Genomic DNA, 16,283 nt, shown 5'->3' with positions numbered 1-16,283 from the left:
ACATAGCAAGATCCCTATCTCTACAATAATTAATAATAATAATAATAATAATAATAATAATGATAATAAATCAGTCAGGCATGGTAGTACATACCTAGTAGTATTAGCTACTTGGGACTGAAGTGGAAGGATTGCTTGAGCCCAGGAGTTCAGGACTGCAGTGACCCATGATTGAACCACTGCACTGTAGCCCAAGAAACAGAGGGAAGCCCTTTTATTAAAAAAAAAAAAAAAAAGGAATGAGTGAATGAATAAATGAAATCTACTTTCCCATGCACTGGCACTGAAAAGGAAAAATAGGAAAAATAAAAACATTGGCTAAATGGACAGGGAAAGGACCTGCTCTTAGCTCTGAACCCTCCCTGACTCCCTTTCCTTCCCCCTTCCCACCCAGAACTCCAATCACTGGCTTCCCTTTCTTCTCAAAACAACCTAGTAGTCCCCGCATCTTCACAAAAGACCATAAATAGCAATAGCCATTTTAAAGTAACACCTTCCAGAGGGCATTTTAGAAACACTCTAAGCCTTAAGCCAAAAGGAAGAGTACCTAATGGCAGAATGAAAGGGATTCGCTAACAGATGGGAGATGGGACCTTTGCATAGCCCATTATAATCCAGCTTCTTCATAGCCTTGGAATACCCCTGGCCACTGAAACAGAATTCCTGAGAACCCTTGTCTTTGAATGTGGAATGGTGACCAGAGAGTGGAAAAATCTCATCTTCAAATGACAGTATTTGAAAGGATATAACACAAATATATCACTCTTATGTTGATATTCCCAGCGTAAATTGGCAGAGGCCCTTGAAAGTGCAATTTGCCACCACACCGCGAGAACCAAAAAATATTTAAGCCCTTTGATCTAGACATCTTACTATTATGAATTTATTCTAAGAAAATAATCAAAAATAAGATAAAAGCTTTTTGCACAAAAAGTACACCGTCACATTTTTAAAAAACAAAAAGTGTATGATTGGATTGTTTGTAACACAAAGAATAAATGCTTGAGGGGATGGATACTCCATTTACCATGATGTGAATATTACCCATTGCATGCCTGTATCAAGTGTCTCATGTACTGCATAAATATATACACCTACTATATACCCACAAAAATTAAAAATAAAATTTTTTTAAAGTACAATTTAAAAAATATATTATTTCTAGTAGTTACAGCTTGGAAAAAAATTAAATGATGAATAATAGAACAAACCCACAATGTAAATTATACAACAACACATCTGAGTTACATTGCATCTGAGCTACTTAATAGCTGTGATAACTTGGGTAAATTATTTAACATCTCCAAGCTTCAGTTTCCTTTTCTATAAAATCCTGTTTCTGCAATAACAGCACCTACTTTATGAAGCTGTGAGGATTAAATGGCATCATTGCAGATAATGTACTTAGCGTAGTGCCTGGCACAATGATCGCTTATTGTGGTTATTATTTCAAAAGATAGTATTATATCTTTCTGGCCCAAAACATGCAAATCTCTCAATATTCTAGTCAAATAACTAAGACAGAAACCATACTGAGGTAAGTATATATCTTCCTATCAGCATAGGTTTGGGATTTGATTCCAAACAGGCAGGACTCAAAAGTAGTTTTGCCCAGAGGTTGCCTCACATTTTTACCCCCAATTAACAAAAACAAAAACAAAATAAATACCCTTGGCTTTGGAGAATAGGGTGGATAATTCTTTCCTTTCATCTGTTTTGCCTGGGTACATTTTGTGGAAGGAAGAGAATTGTGGGTGGAATGGGAAAGGAAAGAGGTGAAAGGGGTCCAGTTAATGAGATCGTTTCTTCCCTGTCTTTTCAGCTGTTTTTGAACTTGTTTTTAACCATGGAGCCCTCACAAAGCTTTTACCCACTCCCCTTCTCCCCTCCTCTCAACTCCCAGTTCAAGCCTCTGGGCCGTAAAAGATCAAATCTGATGCTATTGCCAAGTTGTGCAGATCTGGACTCCTCAAAGACCAGGGGACGCCTAATTGGAGAATCTCTGGGAACCATCATTAAGGAGAACTGGTCTTGGACTTTGAAAAAAAAAATACATCGGTTCAATTTGCAAAGCATTCTCCCTTTTCCAACTCACTCTTACCCATTTATTTACGTACTGCAGATTAGGCTCCAAATCTGAGACTTTTCTCTTTTTAACTGTTCATGGGATGGTAATTTGATCTTCTTGGCTCATTGTCTGTTTGTTTATTGTTGGGGGAAATGGTGTGTGTGTGTGTGTGTGTGTGTGTGTGTGCGTTCATATGTTGGCCAGTATATTTGCACTGAAGTTCCTAGGGCTGACCCCTGGTGCTTGTGAATTTATGCCCGTGGACAATCAGGGGTATACTATTCTGGGGTTTAGCTTGTGTGTCTTGAGGCATAAATATCTGTCCACATTTGTATATTTGAGTATTTGGACATATTTGTATCAACTTTTATGTTAGCCAAAAAGAACAGCCTGCCAAGAGAAGCGTGTGTTTTCCACTGAAGGGTTTCTAGGATGATATAACCCCCCAAATGAATGATAGAGGAGCCTATGCTATGCAAGGATAACAGTTACACACCACACACTTTCTGGATTATTTGAGAAAACAGGCAGGGCTGCATTTCATGGGCCTTAGGTACTTTTGCCCTTGTGCACACCTTTCACCATAAAAAAGTATTAAAAATTATCTTTTATAACTCCATTGGTATAAATTATATTCATCATTTTTTCTTTTGATTGTATGACAAGTTGAAACATGTTTATGGGCCCTTAGAAGGATTGTGGGGTCCTGGCCCTGTGCTGGTGGTATGGTGGATGTCAGCCTGGGGCTAGGACACAGCTCAGAGAGGGACTGTGGTGAAGGGGCTCAAGATCTTTCCCACAAACATTCCACTGTGGTAGCCTTCCATTTCCAATATTTGAGAGATTAGGGATTTCTCATATAAAACCAATGACTGACATTTCTTGTTCACCAGCAGGAGATAAGCATATGGCAGTGGTTAAGAACATGGTTCTTGCAGCCAATCAGACTTTGAAGTGAATTCCAGTTCTGCCACTCACTACCTATGTGACCTTGGGCAATCATTTAACCTCTCTGAGCCTCAGTTTCCTCACCTATAGAATGGGGAAAACAATACATACCTCATACCATTGTGAGAATTGAAGGAGGGAATGAACGTAAAATGGCTTAGCGCAGTGCCTGGCTCTTCAGGGAAGCATGTGCTAAGTAGCAGCTGTTGTAATGTATTTCTCATTTCTGTTTGGGGGCTTTGGTGCAACATGAATTTAGTCACTTGGTTCAAAGTGCAATTAATTATATACCCAGGTGAATAAAAATCAGATGGTCGTGTCAGAAAAATTCAGATGCTATCATTGACTAGTTCTTCACAGACGCAATAGGCAGGTAAACATGCTGGTTCTCAACCTTTTCTAGCTGAAATTTTTGCCCATTCTTTAGCTCCAAGGTGCCATGTTCCTTCCCTGGAACCCACCTAGCTCATTAACAAGTTTTCATCCTTCAGACTTTTTTTCCCCCCCACTGCTTCTCACACTGAAGATAAGGTTTTCCACTATAGCTGATCCACCTCATCCAATCTAAGTTTCTTGTTTCTCTCAATATTTCATTTTTCTTCATCATTGCATATCTCCACATATCCTAAAAATAATAAGTATCTTTTTTTTTTTTACTTACCTGATGTCAGGTGCTACGCACACAATGTTTCTTTTCATTTTCTAAGTAACACTGCAAGGTAGTAACAATAACCTGTTTTTGTTTGTTTGTTTTTGTTTTTTTTGCAAATGAGAAAACTGAACTTCAGAGCAGTTAAGCAACTGCCCTCAAATCAGACTGATGGGATTTGAAGCTATAACTTTCTTGTGCCAAAGGCTTAGCATGTTTTTTTCATTAATTAAGTCTATAGTCTCTTGTCTACAATTTCTAAATCTAAAAAAGAGCTCTAAATATCACAAAATATTTTCTTGAAAAACTCTTTTGGTAAAAAACCTGGCCTTGGCTGGGTGCAGTGGCTCACGCCTGTAATCCCAGCACTTTGAGAGGCTGAGGTGGGTGGATCACCTGATGTCGGGAGTTCGAGACCAGCCTGACCTACATGGAGAAACTCCGTCTCTACTAAAACACAAAATTAGCCAGGTGTGGTGGTGCATGCCTGTAATCCCAGCTACTTGGGAGGCTGAAGCAGGAGAATTGCTTGAGCCTGGGAGGCAGAGGTTGCGGTGAGCTGATATTGCACCATTGCACTCCAGCCTGGGCAATAAGAGCGAAACTCCATCTCAAAAAAAAAAAAAAAAAAAAGAAAAAGAAAACAACAACCTGGCCTTGGCCAGTTGCAGTGGCTCATATAATCCTAGCACTTTGGGAGGCCCAGATGGGTGGATCACCTGAGGTCAGGAGTTTGAGACCAGCCTGGACAACATGGCGAAACCCTGTCTCTACTAAAAATACTAAAATTAGCCAGGCATAGTGGCAGGTGCCTGTAATCCCAGCTACCTGGGAGGCTGAGGCAGGAGAATCACTTGAACCTGGGAGGTGGAGGTTGCAGTGAGCCGAGATCATGATGCTGCACTCCAGCCTAGGTGACAGAGCAAGACTCTGTCTCAAAAAAAAAAAAAAAAAAAAAAATTGGGGCAGAGGGAGACCTGGGCTGTACTGATGTGAGGCTGATTATAATGTTCATTTATCTCAGCTAGTGTGATCAGTAAGATAGGGCTTCCCAGTGCACTGCGTTTTCTGCTATTAAAGTTTAAGAAAGAAGCAATGAGCCCCAGACCAGAGGACTCCCCTATCAGCTGAGCCATGTAGGGCCCCTTGTGTCCTAGCAGTGACCCTACAAAGTGAAAACAAGCATGTTGGAACTCTGAACCACTACCCTGAAACTCAGCCAAAGCAATATTCCATGTGGGCTGATACTGGATTTCCCATCCAGGTCCCTGAAGGGCTGATGTGAACTGGCTAAGCAACTCTTCCCAGTAAGCAGACCCAGGCCATGCAGAGTAAAATAAATCTCCTAACTTGGCTATTGAAGGGGAGAAGATTGAATCCTGCTGCTGACAAAGGGGCCCACTGGGACAGTTCATGCAGAAAAGCAAGAGCGAAACACCCAGCTGAGTGGACACCAAATTAGGATACCAAACAGCACATGAGCATGTAGTTGTACCTATCAATAACAATTCCTACCCTACCCATTAAAATGCCAGGATAGACAGAGGTATACTGGGTATTCAGAATGGAACTATAAGAACTCTAAGGGATCAGGAGAGAGAGAGAGAGAGAAGATGCACCAGCTCTGTGGACTAGAGACTAGGACCCAAGACATCTCACCCTGGAATTTCCCTCTGTAGCAAGTGATGTATTTTCTTCTTGATGAGAGGAAGTTGACACTTGGCCAGAAATACAGCCTCTCCAGGTCTCTGAGATTTGGAAACCTGACAAGAAGGTGACATGGGAAAGGGCTAATAAGGTTGATTGAATCTGGAGATTCCTGGTGGAAACCAATTGCCAAACTCTCATCTGTGAGGCCCAAGAAGGGCTCCTCTTTCTTAGGGAACTGTCAGAAGTGAATCCCTATGAGGCTGGAATATACAAACATGCACCAATGATCCTTTCAGACTGCTGGTTGTAAGCCAGCAAAGTCTGCAGATCCTCATCCAATGGAGAGAAAAATAAGTGAAGAGGGAGCATTTTAGCCATAAATTCCTCAAAGCTCAACCAACGTCATATCTCAGCTCTCCATCCCTTTTCAAGAAATGACTGAGGATAGATATTTGGCTTCTCCCTGCTTGGGTGATGTCATTTCCTTTATTTCCTAGATTTTGCCTTTAGTGAAATGATACAATCCATCCCTCACCAGAACAGAAATAACACTTTTCAGACTGGAACAAGGCCTGATCTAGGCCCTTGAGCTTTGCAAAAGTACACTAAATACTTTGCCTTTTATTTCTGGTCCTTGACTCCATTGAGGGTGGGGAAGATTGAGAGAGAAGGCTCATATGAAAGATGAAAACGTTAAATGTGAGTGCTTTATTATTCATTAGGTTCTCTTGTCGCTTAGATGGAAAGGTACAACCAGAAAGCCCTTCCTTTCCAACATCTTGAAGCCCACAAAGGCGCTTAGATGCCGTCAGAAACAACTGCTATTGATGGACTAAAGAGAGTTCAGAGCTGGAGAATTAGAGATTTGGAAAAGAGCCCTGGATGTCATCAAATGCTACCCCTCTAATTAAGGAATGAGAACACTGATGCCCAGAGAAGCCAAGGGACATTCTTAGTTGGTGGAAGAAACATAAATTTAGAAATCACAGGCTGGGCTCAGTGGCTCATGCCTGTAATCCCAACACTTTGGAAGGCTGAGGCAGGCAGATCACGAGGTCAGGAGTTTGAGACCAGCCTGGCCAATATGGTGAAACCCCATCTTTACTAGAAATACAAAAACTAGCTGGGCGTGGTGGCGGGTGCCTGTAATCACAGCTACTCGGGAGGCTGAGGCAGAAGAATCGCTTGAACCCGGGAGGTGGAGGTTGCAGTAAGCCGAGATCGTGCCATTGCACTCCAGCCTGGGCAACAACAGCAAGACTCTATCTCAAAAAAAAAAAAAAAAAAAAAAAAAGAAACCAAGCAAGCAAGCAAGCAAGCAAGCAAGCAAGCAAGCAAGCAAGCAAGAAACCACAGTTCATGTATCTGGCCACAGGCTCAATCGAGTATCTTGGTGTAGTCCAGGCTCTGGTACCACTAGATACATCTACATCAAGTTCTTCTTGATAAAAGGGAATAGAGTTCACCAGCACAATCTCTTTTCTCACATTTAAAATGAGGATTTTACATGTTGGATAATGCCAACTGCTGGCAGAGATGTGGGCACATAGGACCCTCATGTACCACTGGTGGGAATATAGATAGCGCAGCCGTTCTGGAGAGCAATCTGGCTCTACTTAGTCAAATTAATATTTACAAATCATATGACCCCCTGATTTCAATCCTAGATATGATAGCCCTGTGAAATGCTTACAGTGTTCCATAGGGGATAGTACAAGCAGTGTTGTTTGTGGTTTCAAGGAGTAAGGGCCAACCTGGCGGGCTTTGGGAGTGGACAGAAAGTCCACCCTGGAGGGCTAAGCAGCAGTGAGAAGTGACAGATGAGATGAGTACATGAAGCATGCATGGCCTAAAACTGGTACTCCAGCGGGAAGAAAAGACTAGGATGTGATATAGACCATATTTCATCAAATCTAAATACTACCTATTGTTCAATGGACTATCATATTTTGTATCAATAAAAAAGAAAAAAAGCTCTGCCAATTAAATGATGGCATACCATTTATTGTAAGATGAATCCTGACTTCAGAGATTTAAATGTGAAAAAATGTGTTAAAATCCGTTTATGTAAATGGAAATACATGTGCACAGAATAATATATTTTGCAAGAACACATTCAAATACACGTTAAATACCTTGCACAGGGGTTGTGGAGATGAAATGGGAATGGTGTATGGGAATAAGAGAGACTAAGCAAACAAATGGAGGAGCTTAGCATGAAACAAAGATAATCAAGGGTTAACTAGGAGCCACTGTGGGTTGAAAAAGTGAGAAGGCATATAATGTTAATAACACCTGCTCCGAGGGTCTGTGGTGAGCAGTAGTCAAGATCACCCAGGCATAAGCCACAGCATGAAGGAGGGTTTGCAAGTTGTTCCCACTCTTCATCTTTGTATTTGAAGGTGCTGCCCAGCATAGGAGTTAAAGGGAAAGCCTTAATGTTCTCAACGTGGTTTACTTCCTTAAAATACAGCTAAACTTAAGTTTGCTTCATGTTCAAGTGTCAATAAATATGGAAAACAATAGCAGTCTTTTGCTTTTCTGATACCGGAAATCTGCTTGATCATTTGTATGTATATATGTATGTATTTGAAATGGGGTCTTGCTTTGTCTTCCAGGCTGGAGTGTGGTGGCATGATCATTGTTCACTGCAGCCTTGATTGCCCAGGCTAAAGTGATCCTTCCACCTCAGTCTCCCGAGTAGCTGGGACCACAGGTGCATGTCACCATGCCTGGTAAGTTTTTTTTTTTTTTTTTAATTATTTGTAGAGACAAGGTCTCAGTATGTTTCCAACGCTGGTCTCATACTCCTGAGCTCAAGTGATCCTTCCGCCTTGGCCTCCCGAAGTCCTGGGATTACAGGCATGAGCCACCATGCTCAGCCTCTGATTATTTGTTTACAGAAGGTTTTAAACATCACAATGAGAGAGAGGATGATGGCAATGATAATGATGAATAAATACCAGTGTTTTCTTTTTCTAGTATTTCTATTTTGGTAGTATTTCTAGAAATACTACATTTCTAAAAGTTTTTTGGATGGTTTTCCAATTTCTCTGGAGGAGCAATACAAAATCAATCCAAGAAGCAAATAACATCCAAGCAAAGACTCTGCTGGGGGCCACCCGGAAATGGGTCAACTTCCCTGGAAGAAGCTCATCCATTGCTGAAGTGAAGAACACATTCTTCCTGAAAACAGGAAGCACTTTCTTGAAGGAACATCAAGAAAAGGGCACTACTCCGCATAAGGTGCTCTGGGAAGGAAGAATGAGGACTGATGGGGTGCAGTGAAAAGTATACAAATTATGGCTTTCAATAATGTCCTCTTTTTTGATTCCAAAGAGAAGTATAAAATCTTCTTAGGGACTCCATTAGACCACTAACGAATATAGCGAGGAGCTCTCCCCTCTCCCCTTCCCAAAATGAGTGATGAACCCTAGGCTTGAGGAAAAAAAAAGATCTTGATCTTTAAAAGTCAGACAATGGCAAAGTAAACATTTTAATAAAAGCGGACAAAGTGAGTCACATTGCAAGCTTTCTGCCCGCAGAGGGCAGCCCTGTGACCATGTGGCCACCATGAGAAGGGCTACTGACATTGATGTCATTTTTTTCCCAGCAAAGAGCACTATTCTGGATTCTCTGCACTAAGGGAGATTTAAAAAACAAAAGGTTGCCACCCACAGTGTCTAGAAACCCACAGTGTCTAGAAAGCCACAGTATCTAGAAATACGTGTCATTAAGAGGTATAAGAGAGAGAGGATGCGTATGGAGTCTAGGCCTCGGCCCCTTTACAAGGGAACAGGGATTGGGAAAGAAGCCCTAGAATCTCCAAGTTTCTAGAAGTCTTCTTTGTTTCCTTTCCTTTGCTTTGCTCTTACATTTCAGCAGAATGGCTGTTTCCCACTGGGTAAGGACTCTCTAGGGTCTCTCTGAGCTCAAGAGTTTTATCATTAATTATCTGGGGCACAGTAGAAAAGGATGTTTCTGTTCATCTCCTATATTTACAAAGTGTCATTGGACGTAACTAAGGAAAAGTTGTTTTCCTTAAATTTCTAGACTAAAGACATTCGGGGAAATTAAACAACTAGGATTTAAATCCAAATAATGACTATTTGTTTTAGTTCTGAAGGTTTTGCATTGTTTTCCCCAATGAGGACAGTCATAGCTGGTTCTGAGGGGGCAATCCCGCCGGGGAGCAACTCTACTTTTCAGGGAGAATCGGCAGGGCCTTCCGGAAGAAGGGGCACATCCAGGTAACTCATGATTTACTCATTTGCCTCCTTTTTCCAGACTCAGAGACTCTTAAAGCTGGGAAGGGCCTCACAGATTACATGGTCAGTGTTTCCCAACCTGGTGTCCTTGAACAGGTAGGGGATCCTCAAAGGCAAAAAAAAAAAAAAAAAAAAAAAGGTTCTAAAAGCTTTTCTTGAATAATTTTCAAAGCCTAAAGGGGCTTTTAAACAAATTCCCCACCTCATGATGCTGCCAAGCAATTCAGTCGATAGCACTGCTAACATATGAGCTTTTGAGGCCCTGGTTGGCTGATGATGACATCATGGCAAAAATATAGGAATAGTAGGCCTTAGAGATAAAAACTCACTTTGTAGTTCAGTAACTGAGATTCTCAGTGGGTTGTAGCAAGTTACATAGAATGAATGACTGGATGGGATTTTTCAGAAGCTCTTGAGGCAATAAATGAACTTTCTGTTTCTCAGTTCAAATAAAGTCCCTGAATGAGTGAATATTTAAACTTCTTTTTAGGTCCAAAATTAAGTTTGAATAGGTAGCATTCCACTTTTTCACAGTTTTATTCTGCATGTATAGAATGCTGAAGAAGGAATATGAATATGAATAGCCTGCTTTTCCCAATTTTTCTTGGAGACTCAGAATTGGCCCCAAACCTTAGTTTGCAGACATGTATGGACTCATTTCCTTTTTATTGTATAGGAATATAGCAGATTCCAGCCCCCAAATCTAAAATCCTATTTGTCTAAACAGTCTGTTACTGACGTATTAAATGATGTTAAAAGATTCAGGAGTTTCTTTTGCCAGTGTTAAGCAGGCAAGTGAAGTAAGCTCCACATAAAATCCTTAGAGAATTGTGCTGTTAACCACACAATCTCACCAAACTTAAGTCCATAGAAAACAACATTTTTTAATATTGATGTCCATGTGTTTATAGGTATGTATAAGAAGGCAGGTTGTGACTAAACAGGAAAGTTAAAGGAAAACGAGAGCTGGCCACAATGATACCGCTACTCAGGAGGCTGAGGTGGAAGGATCACTTGAGCCCAGGAGTTCAAGGTTACAGAGGGCTAAAATCATGTCACTGCACTCCAACCTGGGTGACAGAACAAGACCCTGACTCAAACACACACACACAACAACAACAATAAACCAAAAACAAAAACAAAAACAAAAAAATCCTGGGAGAATCTATTGCTACACTGTGTTCTTCGTCTCCATCCCATCTGGGAAACCGTTTCTGTTCATTTAAATGGTCTTGACTATCAGGGAAGATAAGGTGTTCCATAAGGGCACTATAAGGCTAAGAGACATGACAGTTAGGCAATAGATTTCCTAAAAAATTTCTTTGATGCTGAGCCTCAGGTGGCTGGGGCCATGTGAAAGACACTCACTATGAAAGTGAATCTTTATCTTGAGGACTGTTCAAGCTTGAAAAGTTTGCACAGGTCCTAGAGAAATGTTCAAGAAAGAACTGACCTTCTCTTACATAGTCACTTTATTACTACGAGATCTAACCATCGTTGGTCCCACTGAGATTTCCAGAACACTTGAAAATCCAAAAACAAACAAACAAAAACCACATGAGAAAGGCTTTTAAAGATAATCACTATGTCCTGAGAAGAAGCAAAAGGATGAGAAGAGAACCCAGTGTCAAGAGTGCACTTGGGTGATGGGTGCACCAAAATCTCAGAAATCACCACCAAAGAACTTACTCATTTAAACAGATCACCTGTATTCCAATAACTTACGGGGGAAAAACAAAGCAAAAAAAAAGAGTGCAATTGGAAGAGAGGTACTAGTCATGACTGTTTGCTTCTCCCTGGCTATAGTTTGTGCTTTTTAAAGTTATTGGGATACAATTCACATGCTGTTTTACCATTTTAAATTGTACAGTTTAGTGGGTTTTAATACATTCAGAAAATTGTACAACCATCACCACTATCTAATTCCAGGACATTTCTTTCCCCCAGAAAGAAATCCTGTCCCCATGAGCAGTCTTTCTTTTTTGAGACAGTCTCACTGTCTCCCAGGCTGGAGGGCAGTGGCACTATCATAGCTTACTGCAGCCTCGAACTACTGGGCTCAAGGGATCCTCCCACCTCTGCCTCCCCAGTAGCTGGGACTACAGGCATGTGCCACCACACCCGGCTAATTTTTTTTTTTTTTTTTTTTTTGTAGAGACAAGGTCTTACTATATTGCCCAGGCTGATTTCAAACTCCTGGGCTCAAGTGATCCTATGAGCAGTCTTGTTGACTTGCATGTAGGCTTGCCTCAAGTATACCACACCATTCATCCCTCTGTTCATTCAACCAACATTGTTTGTTGAATTACCCCATGCCTGGAGCACTTACTAAGCTCCAGGCTTGGGGTAATTTGCCCCTACCCTTTGCAGCAGAGGCCTGCACAGCACAGTGTCAAGGATTACCTTAAGGAGCAGAGTTTTCTTTAGGGTTACAGCGGAGTGTGAGATCGTGAGAGATAAGGGTGAGTCACTGATCAATGGCTCAGTGAGAGTTGTGGGGAAGGAATTGAGGCTGACAAAAAGTACACAGTGAGGTTATAGGTTCTTCAGGAAGGTTTGCTGTGCTGTTTAGGTTCCTTTTTAAAAGTTCATGGCTTTCAGGAGTTGTTACCTCCCCAGAGGAGGTGTTGGCCAGCAAACTAAACCCTGTACATTTTTAGACTCCTACGCCTCTCCTCCACATTTCCTGCTCTGTCCACATCCAGCTGCAAAACTTCTTTCCATTTTTGACAATTTCCATATCCATATTCATTTCTTTCACTTGGTTGTCTTTTGCATGTCTTTTTCCAATCATTCCTGCCCCCACCCTGCTGCCCTGGTGCCCCTCACCCCCAGTGAATCTCTTTTGCTTTTGTGGTCTCTTCTTTTTTCTTCCATTTTTCTTCCTTTTTACTACTCTTTGCCCTCACACCCAAGGTACGCAGCAGGCTTGGATGAGAGAGTCACACGGAAGGGACTGTTTATATGTAAGAATGTTTGTCTTCTCTCCATACACACTGACACTTAGGGAGGGAAAGTGCGAACTCTACTCGCAGCCTCTCCTTTGCTCATGCCATTATTTATAATTATGATAATAGAAAATAATATTGATTTAACTTTTACTGTGAACCAGACACTGTGCTAAATTCTTTTCAGACTTTATCTCATCGAATCCTCACAACACTCCAACAAGGCAAGTACTATTATGACCTCCAGTTCACAGATGGGAAAACTGAGTCTTGGAGTGATTAAAGCACTTGCTTAATATCCTAAGCTAGTAAATATCGGAAAGTCACCCACAGCCAGCTCTGTCTGACTGCAGAGCCTAAGGTGTGATTTTACAATGCCTTACTTACTTTCTGGGCTTCTATCCTTCCTCCAACCCACCTCCCACTTTAAGTTAACTCCCTCTCTCTTCCTAAAGTGAACTCGGCAGTCCAGTTGGCTTCCTTCCAGCTTCAGTGAGCTGGGGAATCCCTGGCATGGGCTCAGCTATAAGTTCTATGGAACATCATAACTGCTGGTACTAGGGCAATAAAATCTTAACAGTCTCGGCCGGGCACAGTGGCTCACGCCTGTAATCCCAGCACTTTGGGAGGCCAAGGTGGGTGGATCACGAGGTCAGGAGTTTGAGACCAGCCTGGCCAACATGGTGAAACCCCATCTCTCCTAAAAATACAAAAATTAGCTGGGCATGGTGGCAGGTGCTTGTAATCCCAGCTACTTGGGAGGCTGAGGCAGGAGAATCGTTTGAACATGGGAGATGAAGGTTGCAGTGAGCCGAGATCGCGCCATTGCACTCCAGCCCAGGTGACAGGATGAGACTGCGTCTCAAAAAAAAAAAAAAAAAAAAAAAATATCTTAACTGTCTCCACAGAAGATGACTGTAAATTCTTCTGAAGTCCCACTTTGGGTGTAAAAGTTCATGACTCTCTTCCCCCTCCTCCTCTTTTCTTTTCCACCCCACCTCCATTAACTGCCCCAGATTTCATGAAAGGTCCCATGCATTAAAACAAGGCACAGAAATCCCAGCAGCCTCCAGCTGCAGCAGGGTTGTTTTGTCTATGAAATGTTCTAAAAAAAACCAAAAAACAAAAAAAACAAGGTTTCACATCAACTTTGCTCAGGATCAGGGACACATAGCTTATGCTTTTTGGAAAACTGTAGAGAAAGAAGAAGAGGCAGAGGAAAATTGCCAGTGAGGACAACAGAAGAGAACCAATGAATAACTCGGAACGCATAAGGATACCCAGAAGAAAACTTTGTGAAAATGACACCCGAGGGGCTCGGGGATTTTTCCTCTCTCAATTATTTTCATCTTGTTACCTGGGTCCTGACAAGCCAGCTGTGGTCTCTCTGAAAAATTCATTTGGCTGTCTTGAACTTAGCTGAAAAACAAGTATCAGCAGAGGTCTGAGAGGGAATAAGAGCTCGTTTCTTCCTTCCGGGATCAAGTGAACAGGTCTCAGGACCCTGGGGGGGGCGGTGCATGGAGAGTAACAAAAGGGCCCCTTTTAGAGTCTCTTTTCTGCCCCAGAAATAATTGTATCACATTCAGACAAAATGTGAAAGTCAGACAGGAACCTGGGAAAGTGACCACTGGGACAGATCTGGAGGGGGCCATGTGACCCCAGTCCTGGACATCACATCACAACAATGTTGCTTTGCCTTCTTTCCCCTAGGAAGGGGAAAGTTCAGAGGGAGACCCTGGGAAGTTGAGGCTTAGATAGGTAATGGAGGTGCATGTCAAGGGTAGGTGAGACCCGGTGGGCCTGGAACTATGACAAATGGAACAAGAGGGTTTTATGTGTCCTGTGAGATAAAACCCAAAATGTATTTGTCTAAATCCCACTTCCCTCTTAGTTTCTAAACCCCTGTTCATTTCACAGGAAATTAAATGTGTTTATCAGATTCCTTTACCCTTACCTCATCGAAAGGTTAGGTTGAAGTTGGCTTATGTGCCAGAAACTGCTATGATTTTTTTCTGAAATTAACTTCTAATACCTGTCTGATCAAAATTGTAGCACAGGCAGGGCCAGCAACAACTAGGCCTATCCTTCGCTAGCCAGCTGGATGAGGTCACGCATGCTACAGAATGTGTGTGCGTGTGTGTGTGCACACGCACGTAAAGGAGAGGGAGAGGTTCAGCTGATTGCTGAACCCCAAATCTCAAATTTGAATCAAATGTATACAGACACAGTGGGAGTTACCTTTTTCTTTTCCTTTCTTCAGATGTCATTTGGAATGGGGGAAATGTGTGAATTTTTGCTACTTTCTTCTTTTTGAAAGGCCTCCTTGAGAGCAGGAATTGTGTCTTATGCATTTCTGTCCTCTCAGAGCCTGGCGGAGTATCTGGCACCCAGTAGGTGCTCAGTAATTGTTTGTTAAAGGTGACAGGTACAGGACACACTACTCCAAAACACGGCACCTTGGAAATGGAGAAAATCACAGAGGTAAGAAGTTAATTCTCTGATCTTCTGCCTTTCTAAGAAGAGAGGGCCAGCCATAAAACAATTATCTTACCTACCTCTCCTGAAAGTAGGTCATAAGACCCTCATATGGCAAATGTCCTGCCATATACTTGGCAGAAAGGAATGGAGATACAGAGATGTCAAGAAGAATCTGAAAAAACAGGCCTAAGTTCTCCCAGCTTTGTACCATTAGATCATACCCCCTTTTGTCCAATCACACTTCTGCACGACTGTTCATTCCTTATCAAGTTCTAGCATAAAAATAAAGTTTTCCCTGAATTTTTGGGTCTTCATTTCTGAAGTTTCCCATCATGTAAAGCTTTGGCTAAATAAATTTGTTATGCTTTTCTGTATTTCTGTCTTTTCTCTAAAATCCGTCTTTTGTTATAGAGGCGTCAACCATGAACCTTACACTGGATGAGGAAAAGATAATACTTTTTTATTTCCTATAAATGGAAGTAGATCCCTTAAACCAGCACCTACCTGCCACCTCCTTCAGCTCCCACCTGTGCCTCTTTTAGCCACTTGTAAATCTGAATATGGTGTTTCTCTCTGAAGCCCCCAAACTTCACTATCTTTTCTCTTTTTTGGATATCTTCAAAAAATTATCTCTCTGCAGATGACTTCCAAATTCTTTAGTATCCACCCCTTCAGACTGCCTTCCCCCCATCTCCACCTTCTGGCTCTGTGAGACTCCTTACTATGGGAGAAGGAAGGGGCTACACATATATCCTACTGACATCTCAAAGCAATATGGCTGAGATGGCTCTTCTGTGACCCTTTTTCTGGCAGGCTCTCCCTCTCTGCACAAGTCTAGGGAAGGAGGTTCAGACTTTTCTGCTCTCATCTGGTGACATAGTTGGGTAGTGTAGTTTGCTGAAGTCCCAGGGATAAATGAGGCTAGAGGCACCCCTGGGCCTTGGAATCTCAAGAGGGGCTAGAGGTATGGGGGGTAGGAAGTTTTCCTGAGGTCTCGAGGTTTACAAGATGCTGTCTGTGGCAAGGGTTTGCAAACAGTGCTATTGTACAAGGCACATGGTTACTGGTGAGATTTCTATCCTTTGGATGGATACTTCAGGCTGCAGTCCCACCAAATTTCCTTTCTTCCAACCCCAGACTCATAATTGTGTAAGACATTTTTGTCTTAGTTTCCTATATAGAGAGCTAAATCCACCCTCTTTCTTTACCACAAACCACTTGACTCTAAGGAGCTTCTTATTGCTCTCCAAGGCTCCAGCCTCCAGCTCTTA

The 16,283-nt window shown here is 42.0% G+C and overlaps 1 long non-coding RNA gene across 2 annotated transcripts in view; it reads right to left on the bottom strand.

Annotated features, from left to right (window-relative positions):
- Window positions 1-16,283, bottom strand: part of LOC129532391 (uncharacterized) — a 105,937-nt gene that overhangs the window by 13,033 nt on the left and 76,621 nt on the right. Inside the window, exons 2-3 of one of the 2 annotated variants that reach the window (XR_008678111.2) lie at window positions 14,773-14,990; window positions 13,436-13,950 (exon numbers count right to left, since the gene is read on the bottom strand). This is a non-coding gene — a long non-coding RNA (uncharacterized lncRNA). Of the gene's footprint in view, window positions 1-13,435; window positions 13,951-14,772; window positions 14,991-16,283 lie in introns of those variants that run through there. The other variant, XR_008678112.2, reaches the window with a different exon arrangement.

This window comes from Gorilla gorilla, chromosome 2, assembly GCF_029281585.2.
Source record: "Gorilla gorilla gorilla isolate KB3781 chromosome 2, NHGRI_mGorGor1-v2.1_pri, whole genome shotgun sequence".
Lineage (NCBI taxonomy): Eukaryota > Metazoa > Chordata > Mammalia > Primates > Hominidae > Gorilla > Gorilla gorilla.
This window is presented reverse-complemented; position numbering and strand designations above follow the sequence as displayed.